The sequence below is a fragment of the Hyla sarda genome, chromosome 2 (genome assembly GCF_029499605.1).
Source record: "Hyla sarda isolate aHylSar1 chromosome 2, aHylSar1.hap1, whole genome shotgun sequence".
Classification (NCBI taxonomy): Eukaryota; Metazoa; Chordata; class Amphibia; order Anura; family Hylidae; genus Hyla; species Hyla sarda.
In genome coordinates this window covers 233,401,674-233,420,189 of record NC_079190.1, presented here as the reverse complement: position 1 = coordinate 233,420,189, position 18,516 = coordinate 233,401,674, and the positions used below count along the sequence as shown (strand labels likewise).

The window sequence follows — 18,516 nt, the reverse complement described above, 5'->3', positions numbered from 1 at the left end:
TTTTTCCTCTCCAAAAAAACATAATTAAAGTTAAAGGCTGAATATGACGGAAGTATAAAATAGCGTCAGGCAAGCTGTTTGCTGTACAGATATATACACTAGATTTCTCCCTTTTAACCGTTGCTGGGCAGGGGTAGTGGCACCTATTGAATATGCTCTGAACTGTGACCATACTGTGCTCCCTGTGATGTTGCACATGCTTTTCCACAATCTCCCTTGCTTACATGCACAGTGGAGACTAACTGCATTCATTTGATATGAGCATGTGTGACCACCTTAGTGGATTCTAAAAAAAGGTCATTACTAGGGTAATAGAGACGCTTCTCGGCCTTTTGGCTAAGATCAAGTGTAGTATCTGTTCTTATCAGTGGTTTAGTATCTGCCATTGATGTAGGATGAATGCTGCATGGAGGATCAGGTGTACCGAGGCGTTCTGGGGCTGGTGCCACGTAACAAGCTCAACGGCTGTCCTAATGTGACCTGTTTCCTCCGGGTCTCGCCTCCGGGTCTCGCCTCGAGGAGTGGTGACCCTGAGGTGCCGAAACTCACTGGGTGTTATAACTCACTGAGTGAAAGCACTGCACCATTACTTTTCACCTTTGGCACTCACCCTTGGTATCCCGGCTTTCTGGCTAGGATCGGGGAAATTTTTATAGATCTGGCCAGATGACCGGGCAGTATATCTGCACTTCATTCACTGTCACTGTGCCACGTTTCGTGTTTTTCTTTGTACACAGGATTGGCAGGATGCGGTAGCCCTTCTGGGTGTCCCTCCTGGCGGTCTAGGGGAGGTGTGTGTAGCCATTAGGTTCCTCACCTCCCTGCAACCCCTGGGCACCTTGGCTTCGGTCAAGATGCCATCAGTACACGGCTCCTTGGCTGATACCTTGGTTAACGCCTAGGTTGAAGCCAGGAGCATTTTCGTCCCCTTAGTAGCTTCAGCGGAAAGGGGCATCGAACCTGGATCCTTGCAGGAGCCTTTTGACCCGGAGGTGAAGGGTAGGTTTGTTGGGGGGCCTCTCTCCTGTTGGAGAAGGGCTTAGCGATAGACCGCATCCTTTGTGCACGTTTGTTTTTAGTGTGACACGTTTGCACTTTTTCATGCACTTTGGGTGATAAAGAGCACTTGGCTCGGCTCTTTAAAAAAAAAAAAAAATAGAGATGGCACAGGAAAAAAATGTGTATAATCGTCCCCCTAATAAAAATTTGAAATATCCCCCTTTTCCCATTTTATAAATAAAATAATGTAAACAAAAATAAACATAATTATATGTAGTATATGCCACGTGCGTAAATGTCCAAATTATATATATCATTAATTAAACTGCACGTTCAATGTTGAAAACTTTAAAAATACCAAATTTTGGTCACTTCATATACCAGAAAAAAATAAGTTAAAAACAATTAAAAAGTCCCATCAAAACAAAAGATCACGATGGAAAAAAAATGGTCTGAACAATACGGAGAAATAAAAAATCTAATGGGATCAGAAGATGACAATTTTAAGCATACTCATTTTCGAACAAACAGTTATAATTTTTTTTATATAAAAAAAAAAAGCGGTAAAATAAAGCAAAACCTATGTTGGTGGGAGAGGGAGAACTTGTTCGCACCCCATAACCCCCATATCCCCTCTATTATTTGGTATGGCCGCTACATCGACAACCTCCTATTTATTTGGGGGTCCGATGTAGTGGCCATGCAGGGGTTTAGTGATTACCTCAATAATAATTCTTCAGGTTTAATTTTCACATTGAGTTATCACACCACGGATATTTATTTTCTTGATTTAAAGCTACAGGGAGATAGAGAAACACATACTGTCATAACTAGGACATACAGAAGGGAAATGTCAGTAAATTTAACTCTCCATGTGGGATCATGTCACCCTCCTCATAATATACCTACGGGTGAGATGATCCGTGCTCGGAGGAATGGTTCCAGATTATTAAATTTTAGGATGGAAGCTGATAGCAGAGAGAAGGGATAGAACTATTATGGTCCACCCCATAAATAGTAAGACTACTAGGGTGAAAAAAGAAAATGTGTCCACAGAAAATAGGGAAGTGTTTTTTTCCACCCAATATAGTGAACAATACAAATATATATGCAATATTATTAAGAAATATATGCCCATTGTCTTATTTGTCCCAATTTTTGCTCCAATCCTTACTGGAGGTTATAGGTGTGTGGCACGTCATGCCCCGAATTTGGGCAGAAGCTGTCTCCAATTTTACAATGAAAAATCACAAACAAATCCAGTATGGTTGGAGCATAATGAGACCTTTTAAGTGTTGCCATAATGTATGCACTTGTTGCAAAATTCTATCACCTGGAACACAATTTCAGTCTTGTACCAGTCACGAGTCTTTTCCGATAAAGCAGTATATCAACTGCAATACTAAGTATGTTATTTATTTATTTACATGTGACTCGTGCCTGGAACATGTCGGGTGCACAACTTATTCTTTAAAAACAAGTATTAGAAAACATCTATCGGATATTCCGTATTTTACAAGTAGGAATGTCTCTATGGTGTCCAAACATATTGCTGAACACCATGGAGGGGACACTTCTACTATCCGATTGCAGGGGATAGAGAGAGTGTCACATCCCCTTAGGGGAGGCAATCATAGACTGAAACTAATGGACTGTGAAATTTTTGGGATCTTATAATTGGACACCAGGTTTCCAAAAGGCCGCAATTTGAGACAAGATGTTATTCTTCATTACTAAATATTCAGGAGCTATTACTTGACAATTATCATGAAATCTCTGTTATATTTGTGCCGCCATGTTTTGACTTGTAATAATAGCTATACCTTTGAGGTATATAGGGTGGGCAATTTATATGGATACACCTTAATAAAATGGGAATATTTGGTGATATTAACTTCCTGTTTGTGGCACATTAGTATATGTGAGGGGGGAAACTTTTCAAGATGGGTGGTGACCATGGCGGCCATTTTGAAGTCGGCCATTTTGAATCCAACTTTTGTTTTTTCAATAGGAAGAGAGTCCTGTGACACATCAAACTTATTGGGAATTTCACAAGAAAAACAATGATGTGCTTGGTTTTAACGTAACTTTATTATTTCATGAGTTATTTACAAGTTTCTGACCACTTATAATCCATAGTTTCAGGTACTGCACATCTCGTATTTTCACAGCATACACAATTGCCTTCAGATGACCCCAAAGATAAAAGTCTAAGGGGGTCAGATCGGGAGACCTTGGGGGCCATTCAACTGGCCAACAACGACCAATCCACTTGATGTGTTTCCCTCTTTATGCACTGAAGCTGGCACGTTCCCTGAGTTTTTCCACCAAGATGGTGCACCACCACATTATGGGTGGCAGGTCCGAGCATTCCTAGATGAACAGTTTCCTGGAAAGTGGATTGGTCGTTGTGAGACAGTTGAATGGCCCCCAAGGTCTCCCGATCTGACCCCCTTATGCTTTTATCTTTGGGGTCATCTGAAGGCAATTGTCTATACTGTGAAGATACGAGATGTGCAGCACCTGAAACTACGGATACTGGAAGCCTGTGCTAGCATTTCTCCTGCAGTGTATATAGTAGTATATAGCAGTGTATACGGATACTGGAAGCCTGTCCTAACATTTCTCCTGCGGTGTTGCTATCAGTGTGTGAAGAGTGGGAGAAGAGGGTTGCATTGACAATCCAACACAATGGGCAGCACATTGAACACATTTTATAAGTGGTCAGAAACTTGTTAATAACTCATGAAAGAATAGTTATGTTATGTTAGTTAAGTTATGCTAAAACCAAGCACATCATTGTTTTTCTTGTGAAATTTGACACATGACTTTCTTCCTATTGAAAAAAGTTGGATTCAAAATAACCGACTTCAAAATGGCCGCCATGGTCACCACCCATTTTGAAAATTTTCCCCCCTCACATATACTAATGTGCCACAAACAGGAAGTTAATATCACCAACCATTCCCATTGTATTAAGGTGTATCCATACAAATGGCCCACCCTGTACTTATTTTTCTTTAATCCTCACTTTTTCCTATTTTTGGATGACATTTTGGGGCTTCAGAACCAATTACCAGGTTTCCATAGAGTTATGGTCTCAATATACAATGGTTTCAACATACAGTGGTCGTCCTGGAACCAATTAATATTGTAACTTGAGGGATCACTGTACTAGCACCGTATTTATCATATGTCCTTCACCATTTAATTCATTTGGTGCATGGACACTCCAACTACCATTTAAAACCTGTGTATAACATCAGTGCACCTACACTATCTTTGATAAATGTCCCCCATAGTTTTGCAGACTCCCACATGAAATATTTTGTACAGTTTAGGGATCAATGGAGATGTTATAGTAACTCCTGGGGTTTAATAGTGCAGGACATCACACCACAATAATATAACTTCAAATATATAGTGGCACTATTGTTATATTGTAGTCATGGTGACTGGGCTGCGGTACCTCTATCACAGTGGGAGACTGAAGTGTGCGGGTCTGGCAGTGCTGGGAACCAGAAAGAACTAAGTCACTAAATACAAATAGTATAGAAGAGACACTGTTACCCACACTCACCACTAGGCTTCAATCGTCCGACTCCGCTTCAACTGCTCACACGGACATCATCGGTTCCAGACCTGATGCAAGGTGCTCAGAGGCGACTGCCGGCAGTTTTGCGCGGTGTGCGCTTCTTCCGCCAGACCCATACACTCAGGACTTCAATCTCCCACTGTGATAGAGGTGCTGCAGCCCAGTGACCCTGACTACAATATAACAATAATGCCACTATACCTTTTGAAGTTATATTATTGTGGTGTGATCTCCTGCACTATTAGACCACAGGAGTTACTATAACATCTCCACACATACTTTCATTGATTCCTAAAACTGTACACAATATTTCATGTGGGAGTCTGCAAAACTATGGGAGACATTTATCAAAGATAGTGTAGGTGCACTGATGCCGGCAGCATCGTGCAATGCTGCCATCTTCTCTGCGCTTCCGTGCCGGATATCCCGGCGTGTGACATCATATCCGTTTGCCTGGTCGTACGTCATCAACCATGCCCTGACTGTGATGCCTCATTCGGGCAGAGCAAGGAGCATGATGCACCATTGCATGGCTCCCTGCCACTGCTGGTTTAGTACTCCATCTGTGAGATCCTGACCGGGCGAGGAACCGTAAGTACCGCAAAGCGGACTGCTTTCTTTGCAGGTACTTGGGCATGTGGATAGTTTTCTACAGGGCTATATATGTTTTTCTCTAGGTCATAGCAGGATTACATGAGGACCTGTGACCCCTTTAAGCTTGGTGGTCACATCAACTTATACACAGATGCACAGTTCTCATGAACAGCTGCTGCCTGAGCAACAATAACTGTTGCAACAATAACTTACTAATTCAGTCTCTATCCTCTGTACTAGGATCATACTCTACTGCCACATCTCTTGTCACCACGGATGTCTTCGATGACTCACTACAATGTTACATGTCTACAGGCCCCCGACCTTCAGAGTGCAACAATCTGCTGTTCAGCTATGTACCAGCAATAATCACAATGTTACGGTTAGTCCCCTCCTCTGGCCTAGATGTCACTCTGGCTATTGCTGGGCATTGTATGTTCCCATCACCAGGGTTCCTCAGCCACAGACTCACTTGCAATTAAGGTCTCTGCTACACCCAGAAGGTCTATGGAAATCTCTACTGGAACACTGGTAGCACTTCATACAGGCCAGGAACCTCCTTCACAGCACTCTTCTCTGTACTCTTCTCATAGCAATATACAACACTAGGCAGGTAGGAAAGACACCTATTTTATGTGGGCATGAGAACCTGTCCATACCAATCACTGTATAACATACAGCTTTCCATGCTTCCCATATGGCACACATCACCATATTCCTAAACTGCACAGTAGGTACAATATTTGTCATAAACTTGGCAGTCTTTTAAGGAGGGTGCCCATAAGCAAAATGTGAGTTCTTGTACAGTTCTAGTTTTGCCCTTCTTACAAGGACATTAGGGAAAATGTATCACGCTATCTTTTAGTAAGATTATCGTTGTTGCCCCATGACTCATATTGCTCTGATAAAATTAAAGTTTAGCTATGGGCAAAAAAGATAATCTCACTATAAGGAAAATTGATGAATCCCTCCATTGTGCATACAGCTGGACTTGATTAGATGCAGAAAAGGGCAACCAAGGAATTAGCGAATATCATAAGCAAGACAAATGATCAAACTTGAGGTTATTTGGTTTACAACAAACGTCTTAGAGAGAGATCTGAACAGAATATACAAATATATTAGTGGACATTACAGAAATATTTCTACACCTACACCTCTAACCATCGAATTAGGGCAGCCTATATGTCTAGAGGAAAGATCGTAAAGAAGAAGATTTCCCATCATCACAGACCGGGATTCTTTACTATAAGGTCAGTAAGACTATGGAACTATCTGACACACATTGCTACCAAGTTCAATTAATTAAATAGATGCCTTTCTTGTTTAATAAGTATAATATAGATCTAGGACATTATTCTATTTGCCATATTTGAGGTCTTGAGCTTCTCTTGAAGTTCATACATCAGTCAAGTCATTACAGAGTACAGAACACAGAATGTATGGATAGGAGGGACAGATAGGAAGTGGTGACATGTCTCAGGGAGCAGGTTTGAACCCAAGCTCAAGCCAAGCCCCTGAGACAAGCTAAATCCAAAGTCCCTGAGATAAGTAAAACAACAAAACTAATGCATTGAAACAAATACTTGACTCCCAGAACAAAGTGAAAGCACCCACAAATTAGTATACTGACAATAAGTACATATTGCAAAGTTAAATGAGCACTGTCAGATTTAAAAACATATTATCTTGGCAAAACATTAACCTTCCTAATATACTTTATAATAATTTTTTTCTCATTTTTATAGAAATCATGGCTTATAAAATGATGGCTTTGTCCAAGCTGAAAGCACAGGCATGGACAAAGCTTTGTCCCAGCTAGCATCCCTCTGTGCTCTCTCCTGTCTGATAGCACTCCTCTGTGCTCTCTCCTGTCTGATAGTACTCCTCTGTGCTCTCTCCTGTTTGATAGTACTCCTTTGTGCTCTCTCCTGTCTGATAGTACTCCTCTGTGCGCTCTCCTGTCTGATAGTACTCCTCTGTGCTCTCTCCTGTCTTATAGCACTCCTCTGTGCTCTCTCCTGTCTGATAGCACTCCTCTGTGCTCTCTCCTGTCTGATAGCACTCCTTTGTACTCTCTCCTGTCTGATAGCACTCCTCTGTGCTCTCTCCTGTCTGATAGGACTCCTCTGTGCTCTCTCCTGTCTGATAGCACTCCTCTATGCTCTCTCCTGTCTGATAGGACTCCTCTGTGCTCTCTCCTGTCTGATAGCACTCCTCTATGCTCTCTCCTGTCTGATAGGACTCCTCTGTGCTCTCTTCTGTATGATAGTACTCCTCTGTGCTCTCTCCTGGCTGATAGCACTCCTTTGTACTCTCTCCTGTCTGATAGCACTCTTCTGTGCTTTCACCTGTCTGATAGTACTCATCTGTGCTCTCTCCTGTCTGATAGCACTCCTCTGTGCTCTCTCCTGTCTGATAGTACACCTCTGTGCTCTCTCCGGTCTGATAGTACTCCTCTGTGCTCTCTCCTGTCTGATATCACTCCTCTGTACTCTCTGTGCTTTCTCCTGTCTGATAGTACTCCTCTGTGCTCTCTCCTGTCTGATAGCACTCCTCTGTGCTCTCTTCTGTCTGATAGCACTCCTCTGCGCTCTCTCCTTCCGATAGTACTCCTCTGTGCTCTTTCCTGTCTGATAGAACTCCTCTGTGCTCTCTCCTTCCGATAGTACTCCTCTGTGCTCTTTCCTGTCTGATAGAACTCCTCTTTGCTCTCTTCTGTATGATAGTACTCCTCTGTGCTCTCTCCTGGCTGATAGCACTCCTTTGTACTCTCTCCTGTCTGATAGCACTCCTCTGTGCTCTCTCCTGTCTGATAGTACACCTCTGTGCTCTCTCCGGTCTGATAGTACTCCTCTGTGCTCTCTCCTGTCTGATATCACTCCTCTGTGCTTTCTGTGCTTTCTCCTGTCTGATAGTATTCCTCTGTGCTCTCTCCTGTCTGATAGCACTCCTCTGTGCTCTCTTCTGTCTGATAGCACTCCTCTGTGCTCTCTCCTTCCGATAGTACTCCTCTGTGCTCTTTCCTGTCTGATAGAACTCCTCTTTGCTCTCTTCTGTATGATAGTACTCCTCTGTGCTCTCTCCTGGCTGATAGCACTCCGTTGTACTCTCTCCTGTCTGATAGCACTCTTCTGTGCTTTCACCTGTCTGATAGTACTCATCTGTGCTCTCTCCTGTCTGATAGCACTCCTCTGTGCTCTCTCCTGTCTGATAGTACACCTCTGTGCTCTCTCCGGTCTGATAGTACTCCTCTGTGCTCTCTCCTGTCTGATAGCACTCCTCTGTGCTCTCTTCTGTCTGATAGCACTCCTCTGCGCTCTCTCCTTCCGATAGTACTCCTCTGTGCTCTTTCCTGTCTGATAGAACTCCTCTGTGCTCTCTCCTTCCGATAGTACTCCTCTGTGCTCTTTCCTGTCTGATAGAACTCCTCTTTGCTCTCTTCTGTATGATAGTACTCCTCTGTGCTCTCTCCTGGCTGATAGCACTCCTTTGTACTCTCTCCTGTCTGATAGCACTCCTCTGTGCTCTCTCCTGTCTGATAGTACACCTCTGTGCTCTCTCCGGTCTGATAGTACTCCTCTGTGCTCTCTCCTGTCTGATATCACTCCTCTGTGCTTTCTGTGCTTTCTCCTGTCTGATAGTATTCCTCTGTGCTCTCTCCTGTCTGATAGCACTCCTCTGTGCTCTCTTCTGTCTGATAGCACTCCTCTGTGCTCTCTCCTTCCGATAGTACTCCTCTGTGCTCTTTCCTGTCTGATAGAACTCCTCTTTGCTCTCTTCTGTATGATAGTACTCCTCTGTGCTCTCTCCTGGCTGATAGCACTCCGTTGTACTCTCTCCTGTCTGATAGCACTCTTCTGTGCTTTCACCTGTCTGATAGTACTCATCTGTGCTCTCTCCTGTCTGATAGCACTCCTCTGTGCTCTCTCCTGTCTGATAGTACACCTCTGTGCTCTCTCCGGTCTGATAGTACTCCTCTGTGCTCTCTCCTGTCTGATATCACTCCTCTGTGCTTTCTGTGCTTTCTCCTGTCTGATAGTATTCCTCTGTGCTCTCTCCTGTCTGATAGCACTCCTCTGTGCTCTCTTCTGTCTGATAGCACTCTGTGCTCTCTCCTTCCGATAGTACTCCTCTGTGCTATCTCCTGTCGTATCAGACACAGAGAAGTGCTAGCCCACCCTCTCTTACCGGACATTGTCCATGCCTGTGCTTCAGTTTGGATAATGCCATGATTTTATATGCCATGATGTCTGTAAAAAGGAAATAACATTTCTTATGAAGTATATTAGACAGGTTAATATGGTATGGCAGGGTGTGTGGTGCAGAGCATATGTTGTTACGCTACGGGTAGATGGCATTAACCCCTTGTATCCGTGACACCAGGGTGTGGTTTAGCCTATAACCACCCAAAGGTATACCACTGGATCCTGGGCTATGCATGGGGCCAATAAACCTCCGACGCCAAGTTACAGACAACGGTAGCTTTACTGAGGGTAGACAGTTGGTAAAGTCTATACAGTTCAACCAGGGCTCAAGGAGGTGACCAGTGATGAAGAGACCTTAAGGGCTTGCTGGGACTTGTAGTAGGACTGGACAATTGAATGCAGACCACGCTGACTTGACAGATGACAGGGACTGACTTGACCACTGGGCCACCACATTAATGTTTTACAAGATGTAGAACATATTAAAAAAAAAAAATTATCTGTCAATGACCATTTAAATATCTTGTGGTTATGCTTCTATTAACATAATAATCGGACATCGGAAAGTTTATTTTTTTATCTGTGCAATAAGCAAGTGGTATTTTAGTGAGATTGGAAGCAGAAACATATCCATACGGCATTGATAGTGACCTTGATCTGTGCATCTGTGTCACCTCACTTTAGTTCTGTGATATGCCAGTAACAGACTACCTCATAAGCAAATACAACCTTTGGAGTAATGAGATGATGTGTCTAAAAGGGCAATAGAACATACACGTGTCAGTATATAAACATAAATAACCCGAATAGATAACAACTGTAAATCCATGAAGAATATGATTGTAAAATAACAAGTTACCTTTGTAAATAAAGGGAACAGGAAAGAATCCTCTCTAGTACATTTAAAATAAAGCAGTACACTATACTAGGCATTTTTGTTGGAGCTGTCAAATAATTTTCTCGCATTAAAGGAGTTACCCCAAAATTAACAGTTATTACTTAGGAAATCAGGGAACAAGCTGTTCAGTGGAGATCTGATTGTTGGAACCCCCACTTTTAGTAAGGTCTCTGTCCCCTGATTTAATAGAGCGGCAGGGTAGATTTTGCATGCTTGGCCACTGCTCCATTCATTCTGTATGGGACTTCTAAACTAAGCTATGTTTGAAAGGCCCACAGGCAATGAATAGAGTGGTGGCTGCTGCTCTTGTGTGTTACCAGGAAGGAAGAAATCATATAGCCACACCGTGACCACCACTACTATTACCACTGCCTAATGGCTGACTAATACCACTATATTGTTACTAAATAAAATCTGACAAAGTAGAGATATTCCGGCTCTATCCCTGGTCTGGACCCCGAGCAAGGAGAAGGTGTGGACCTCACCCAGAACAATGGAAATGAAGAAAGTAAACTCCAGCTCGGCTCAGGAAAATGTGGCTTTATTCACATCAACGAGGCAACAGGTACAGAGAGGAAGTGACGCATTTCGGCCAGGTACGATTAAGGCCAGCACCTGGCCGAAACGCGTCACTTCCTCTCTGTACCTGTTGCCTCGTTGATGTGAATAAAGCCACATTTTCCTGAGCCGAGCTGGAGTTTACTTTCTTCATTTAAATAAAATCTGCTACACAAAAAACAATATTCCCATATATAGTGATCATATAGTGGTATATACCAGCTATACACTAGCACTCTGCAGACCTTATAAGTGATTACACTACAGATACATCCAGTGATTTACAGGAGGCCTCTTCTCTGATCAGGCCCACACCACCGTAAAGACTTTTCTCGGCCAAGACTTGCTGGAAAAAATTTTTTAGGCCCCTTTCTCCAGCACAATCCTTACCTCTTTACAAACTTCCCATGTGTTTTGCCAACCTAATAGTGCCCACTTTATGCCCCCATATAGTAAGTAGTTAGACACCCACACTGCCTATAAATAGTAGTTAGGCCTCGTACACTGCCCCTATATATTAGTTAGGCCCTCATACTGCCACCATATACTATTTGGCTCCATACTGCCCCCATAAAGTAGTATGCCCCAATATTGCCCTATATAGTAGTAGGCCCCAATACTGCCCTTTATAGTAGTAGGCCCCCATAATGTCCCTATATACCATTAGATCCTCATACTGTTCCCATATAGTAGTAGGCCCCTTTACTGCCCCTTATAGTAGTAGGCCGAAATATGACCCCATATAGTATTGGACCCCCTAATGCCCTATATAGTTAGGCCTCCACACAGTTAAAAATCTGTCCCAAATACCCTGAGTGGTCTCCCCATAATGTCCCTATATAGTATAGACCCTCATACTGTCCCCATATAGTATTGGGCCCCCATACTGCCCCCATTTAGTAGTAGTACCCATACTATATTAGTCACCCATACAGCCCCCTTGTAGTAAGATCTCCACACTATCCCATATAGTAGTAAGCCCCTATATTGCCCCCATGTTGTCCCATATAGTAAAGACGCACACACAGTTAAAAATCTGTTCCAAATCCCCAGAGGGTCCCCCTTTCCCCTGGGGGCCCATTGGATTGGTCGGGCGGATACATTTGGTCCCTGAATAGGCCCCCTTGTGTGTTGGAACCTGTAGCAGCCACATTTTGCGCCTCTATGGTAGGTTCATCACTGATTCCAACTTTGCAATCGCCTATCAATGGCCACTAATGTCTACCATATTAGATCACCACAGGAGGAGGTTAATAACATACCTGTCAGCATTAAAATGACAGACATAATACAATGCAGTACAGAAGAATTGCAGTTATTTATAGTGAAACTAAAAAAAAGTTTGTTTTCATTAAAAATGTTGCTAAAGTGTTTAAATGCAAGAGTATATCCAGTTTATTACGTACAAAATATAAATAATAAAAAAAAAAAAAACATTATTGGTATCTATACATCCTTAAATGGGTATTCCAGGAAAAAACTTTTCTTTATATCAACTAGCTCCAGAAAGTTAAACAGATTTGTAAATTACTTCTATTAAAAAATCTTAATCCTTCCAGTAGTTATCAGCTGCTGAAGTTGAGTTTTTCTCTTCTTTCTGACAACAGTGCTCTCTGCTGACACCTCTGCTTGTCTTACAAACTATCCGAAGCAATAGAGGTTGCTATGGGGATTTGCTCCTACTCTGGACAGTTCCTGAGACAAGCAGAGTTGTCAGACAGAAAAGAACAACTCAACTTCAGCAGCTGATAACTACTGGAAGGATTAAGAATTTTTAATAGAAGTAATTTACAAATCTGATTAACTTTCTGTAGCCAGTTGATATATAAAAAAAAAGTTTTTTTCCTGTAATACCCCTTTAACAACCTTAACCCCCTTAAGGACCAGGCCATTTTACACCTTAGGACCAGAGCGTTTTTTTGCACTTCTGACCACTGTCACTTTAAACATTAATAACTCTGGAATGCTTTTAGTTATCATTCTGATTCCAATACTGTTTTTTCATGACATATTCTACTTTAACAGAGTGGTAAAATTTTATGGTAACTTGCATCCTTTCTTGGTGAAAAATCCCCAAATTTGATGAAAAATTTGAAAATTTTGAATTTTTCTAACTTTGAAGCTCTCTGCTTGTAAGGAAAATGAATATTCAAAATAAAAAAAAAATTTATTCACATATACAATATGTCTACTTTATGTTTGCATCATAAAATTGACGAGTTTTTACTTTTGGAAGACACCAGAGGGCTTCAAAGTTCAGCAGCAGTTTTCCAATTTTTCACAACATTTTCAAACTCACTATTTTTCAGGGACCGGTTCAGGTTTGAAGTGGATTTGAAGGGTCTTCATATTAGAAATACCCCAAAAATGACCCCATTATAAAAACTGCACCCCCAAAGTATTCAAAATGACATTCAGTCAGCGTTTTAACCCTTTACGTGTTTCACAGGAATAGCAGCAAAGTGAAGGAGAAAATTCACAATCTTCATTTTTTACACTCGCATGTTCTTGTAGACCCAATTTTTGAATTTTTACAAGGGGTAAAAGGAGAAAATGTATACTTATATTTGTAGCCCAATTTCTCTCGAGTAAGCACATAACTCATATGTCTATGTAAAGTGTTCGGCGGGCGCAGTAGAGGGCTCAGAACCGAAGGAGCGACAAGGGGATTTTGGAGAGTACGTTTTTCTGAAATGGTTTTTGGGGGGCATGTTGCATTTAGGAAGCCCCTATGGTGCCAGAACAGCAAAAAAAAACACATGCCATACCATTTTGGAAACTAGACCCCTTGAGGAATGTAACAAGGAATTAAGTGAGCCTTAATACCCCACGGGTGTTTTACATATGCTTTTGCATATGTAAAAAAAAAAAAAAATTTTTCACTAAAATGTGTGTTTCCCCCCAAATTTTACATTTTTGCAAGGGTTAATAGCAGAAAAGACCCCCACAAAATTTGTAACCCCATCTCTTCTGAGTATGGAGGTACCCCATAAGTTGACCTGAAGTGCACTACGGGCTAACTACAATGCTCAGAAGAGGAGGAGTCATATTTGGCTTTTTGAGAGCAAATTTTGCCTGGGGGGCATGTTGCATTTAGGAAGTCCCTATGGTGCCAGAACAGCAAAAAAAAAAACACATGGCATACCATTTTGGAAACTAGACGCCTTGAGGAACGTAACAAGGAATAAAGCGAGCCTTAATACTTTTGCATATGTAAAAAAAAAAAAATGTGTGTTTCCCCCCAAATTTCACATTTTTGCAAGGGTTAATAACAGAAAAGACCCCCCAAAATTTGTAACCCTATCTCTTCTGAGTATGTAAATACCCCATGTGTGGACGTCAAGCGCTCTGCTGGCGCACTACAATGCTCAGAAGAGAAGGAGCGCCATTGAGCTTTTGGGAAAAAAATTGTTTGGAATGGAAGTCAGGGGCCATGTGCGTTTACAAAGCCCCCCGTGGTGCCAGAACAGTGGACCCCCCACATGTGACCCTATTTTGGAAACTACACCCCTCACAGAATTTAATAAGGGGTGCAGTGAGTATTTACACCCCACTGGCGATTGACAGATCTTTTGAACAGTGGGCTGTGCAAATGAAAAATAAAATTTTTCATTTACACGGACCACTGTTCCAAAAATCTGTCAGACACCTGTGGGGCGTAAATGCTCACTGTACCCCTTATTACATTACGTGAGGGGTGTTGTTTCCAAAATGGGATCACATGTGGGTATTAATTTTTTTGCGTTTATGTCAGAACCGCTGTAAAATCAGCCACCCCTGTGCAAAGCACCAGTTTAGGCCTCAAATGTACATAGTGCGCTCTCACTCCTGAGCCTTGTTGTGCGCCTGCAGAGCATTTTACGCCCACATATGGGGTATTTCTCTACTCAGGAGAAAATTGCGTTACAAATTTTGGTTGTCTTTTTTTCCTTTTAACGCTTGTGAAAATAAAAAGTAAAGGGCAACACCAGCATGTTAGTGTAACATTTTTTTATTTTTTTACACTAACAAGCTGGTGTAGCCCCAACTTTTCCTTTTCATAAGGGGTAAAAGGAGAAAAAGCCCCCCAAAATTTGTAGTGCAATTTCTCCCGAGCACGGAGATACCCCATATGTGGCCCTAAACTGTTTCCTTTAAATACGACAGGGCTTCGAAGTGAGAGAGCGCCATGCGCATTTGAGGACTAAATTAGGGATTGCATAGGGGTGGACATAGGGGTATTCTACGCCAGTGATTCCCAAACAGGGTGCCTCCAGCTGTTGCTAAATTCCCAGCATGCCTGGACAGTCAGTGGCTGTCCGGAAATGCTGGGAGTTGTTGTTTTGCAACAGCTGGAGGCTCCGTTTTGGAAACACTGCCATACAATACGGTTTTCATTTTTATTGGGTGGGGACAGTGTAAGGGGTGTATATGTTGTGTTTTACTCTTTATTATGTGTTAGTGTAGTGTTTTTAGGGTACATTCGCACTGACGTGTTACGGTGAGTTTCTCGCTAGGAGTTTGAGCTGCGGCGAAAAATTTGCCGCAGCCCAAACTTGAAGCAGGAAACTTACTGTAAGCCTGCCTGTGTGAATGTACCCTGTACGTTCACATGGGGGGGGGGGCAAACCTCCAGCTGTTTCAAAACTACAACTCCCAGCATGTACTGACAAACCGTGCATGCTAGAAGTTGTACTTTTGCAACAGCTGGAGACACACTGGTTGGAAAACCTTTAGTTAGGTTCTGTTACCTAACTCAGTATTTTCTAACCAGTGTGCCTCCAGCTGTTGCAAAACTACAACTCCCAGCATGTACTGATCGCCGAAGGGCATGCTGGGAGATGTAGTTATGCAATAGCTGGAGGTACGCAACTACAACTCCCAGCATGCCGAGACAGCTGATTGCTGTTAGGGCATGCTGGGATTTGCAGTTTTGCAACACCTGGAGGGCTACAGTTTTACAGAACACTGCAAAGTGATCTCCAAACTGTGGTCCTCCAGCTGTTGCAAAACTACAATTCCCAGCATGCCCTGACAGCAATCAGTTGTTTGGGCATGCTAGGGGTTGTAGTTTTGCAAGATCTGGAGGGCTACAGTTTAGGGACCACTATATAGTGGTCTCGAACTGTAGCCCTCCAGCTGTTGAAAAGCTACATATTCCAGCATGCCCAAACAGCTGTCTGGGCATGCTGGGAGTTGTAGTTTCGCAACATCTGGAGGGCTACAGTTAGAGACCACTGTATAATGGTCTCAAACTGTACCCTCCAGATGTTGCTAGGCAACTCACCGGCTTCCGTCGGATCCAGCCGCACGTCATCGCCGCCCGCCGATCTCCGTCGCCCGCAGCCTCCGTCGCCCGCCCGGATCGGTAAGTGGATCTTCGGCGCCGGTCCCCGTCGTTTCCCCGTCCTGCCCCGCCTATTGTGGGAGGGCAGGATGGGGAAAACGAAAGTAAACCCCCCCCCACCCCCGATCTGCTATTGGTGGTCGCGTCTAGACCACCAATAGCAGGGATAGGAGGGGTGGCAACCCTGCCACCTCACTCCTATCGCTTCAGGGGGATCCTGGGTGTCTTAGACACCCGCAATCCCCCTTACATTCCGGTTCACCAGGTCACTATAGACCCGTAATGACCCGGAACCGCGCAAATCGCAAGTGTGAATTCAGTGCTGACCTGGGCATTTGCACGGGATGCCTGCTGAATGATTTCAGCAGGCATCCCGCTCCGATCCCCGCCCGGCACACGGCGGGGACCAGAACTGCCCATGACGTAAATGTACGTCCCTGGTCCTTAAGACCCAGGGTGTCGGGACGTATCGTTACGTCATGGGTCCTGTTGGGGTTAAGGACTCAGCCCATTTGTGCCTTAAAGGACAACTGTAGTGGTACACATTTATATATGCCTATGCCCGGGCCTCAAAAAAAAACGAAATAAACTCATACATACCTTCCTACGAGCCCCCGTTGGTCCGGCACAGGCCTCATGGTCCGGCAGTGCTGACGTCATTCCACTTCCTGGGGATGCCGCAGAGCCGTCGGCGTATCACTGGCCGTAGCGATGTCCCGCCCCGGTCGGTGATAGGCTGAGCCCACTGTCATGTAAGGAGCTCTGGCCGGCTTCTTACATCCTCCTCGCCTTCAAAAAAATCATAACTATTTCATATTTTCATCCACAGACTAGTATGAGGGCTTGTTTTTTGCGCGACCAGTTGTCGGTTGTAATGCCATCACTCACTTTACCATAAAATGTATGGTGCAAACAAAAAATACTATTTGTGTGGGGAAATTAAAAAGAAAACCGCAATTTTGCAAATTTTGGAAGATTTGGTTTTCACCCCGTACAATTTACCATAAAAATGACATGTGTTCTTTTTTCTTTGGGTCAATATGATTAAAATGATACCCATGATAACATACTTTTCTATTACTGTTGCGCTTAAAAAAAATCGCAAACTTTTTAACCAAATTAGTATGTTTAAAATCCCCCTATTTTGAAGACCTATAACTTTTTCATTTTTCCGTATAAGCGGCGGTATGAGGGCTAATTTTTTGCGCCATGATCTGTACTTTTTATTGATACCATATTTGCTTATTTTACTTTGAATACATTTTTTATACATTTTTGGGGGGAATAAAATGTTATAAAAAATTTGGCCCTTTTTTTCTAGGTTATCGCCGTTCAACGTACGGTATCATTAACATTATATTTTAATAGTTCGGATATTTACGCACGTGGTGATACCAAATATGTATATTAAAAAAAAATATTATACTTTTTGGGGGTGAAATAGGGAAAATGGGACAATTTAAATTTTTATTAGGGGAGGGGTTTTTCAAATTTTTTTACTTCTATTTTTACACTTTAATAGTCCCCATAGGGGTCTATTTATAGCAATCAATCGATTGCTAATACTATTCAGTGCTATGCATAGGACATAGAACTGATCAGTGTTATCGGTCATCTTCTGCTCTGGTCTGCTCGATCTCAAACCAGAGCAGAAGACCCGTGGAAGGCAGCGGAGGCAGGTGAGGGGATCTCCGTCTGCCGTTCTGGATGATCGGATCGCCACGGCAGCTCTGAAGGTGATCTGATCATCCATTTTAGTGACCGCGATGCTGCAGATGCTGTGGTCTGTATTGATCACGGCATCTGAGGGGTTAATGGCGGACATCCGCGCGATTGCGGATGTCGGCCATTACCGGCGGGTCCCTGGCTGCTATCAGCAGCCGGGACCTGTCGCACATGACCCAAGCATCGCTCCGATGCTCGCGGTTATGTACAGGACATGAATGTACGTCCTGGTGCGTTAAGTACCAGCTCACCAGGACGTACATTTACGTCCTGCGTCGTTAAGGGGTTAAAGGGGTACTCCGCCCCTAGCATCTTATCCCCTATTCAAAGGATAGGGGATAAGATGTCAGATCGCCCGGGTCCTGCCGCTGGGGATCCCTGGGATCTCAGCTGCAGCACCCCGCTATCATTACTGTACAGAGCAAATTCGCTCTGTGCGTAATGACCGGCGATACAGGGGCCGGAGCATCGTGACGTCACGGCTCCGCCCCCCCTTGTGACGTCATGACCTGCCCCCTCCATACAAGTCTATGGGAGGGGGCGTGGCAGCCATCACGCCCCCTCCCATAGACTTGCATTAACAGGGTGGGCCGTGACGTCACGAGAGGGCGGA

General features: G+C 43.4%; 1 protein-coding gene and 1 pseudogene across 1 annotated transcript in view; both read left to right on the top strand.

Annotated features, from left to right (window-relative positions):
- Nucleotides 1–316: 316 nt before the first annotated feature.
- LOC130359902 (U2 spliceosomal RNA) lies at nucleotides 317–420 on the top strand (annotated as a pseudogene).
- Nucleotides 421–5,641: 5,221 nt separating this feature from the next.
- MFSD2A (MFSD2 lysolipid transporter A, lysophospholipid) overlaps nucleotides 5,642–18,516 on the top strand; it is a 99,371-nt gene continuing 86,496 nt past the window's right edge. Inside the window, exon 1 of the mRNA XM_056556623.1 lies at nucleotides 5,642–6,441. The gene's annotated coding sequence lies outside the window, so the exon portion shown is untranslated. The remainder of the gene's footprint in view (nucleotides 6,442–18,516) is intronic.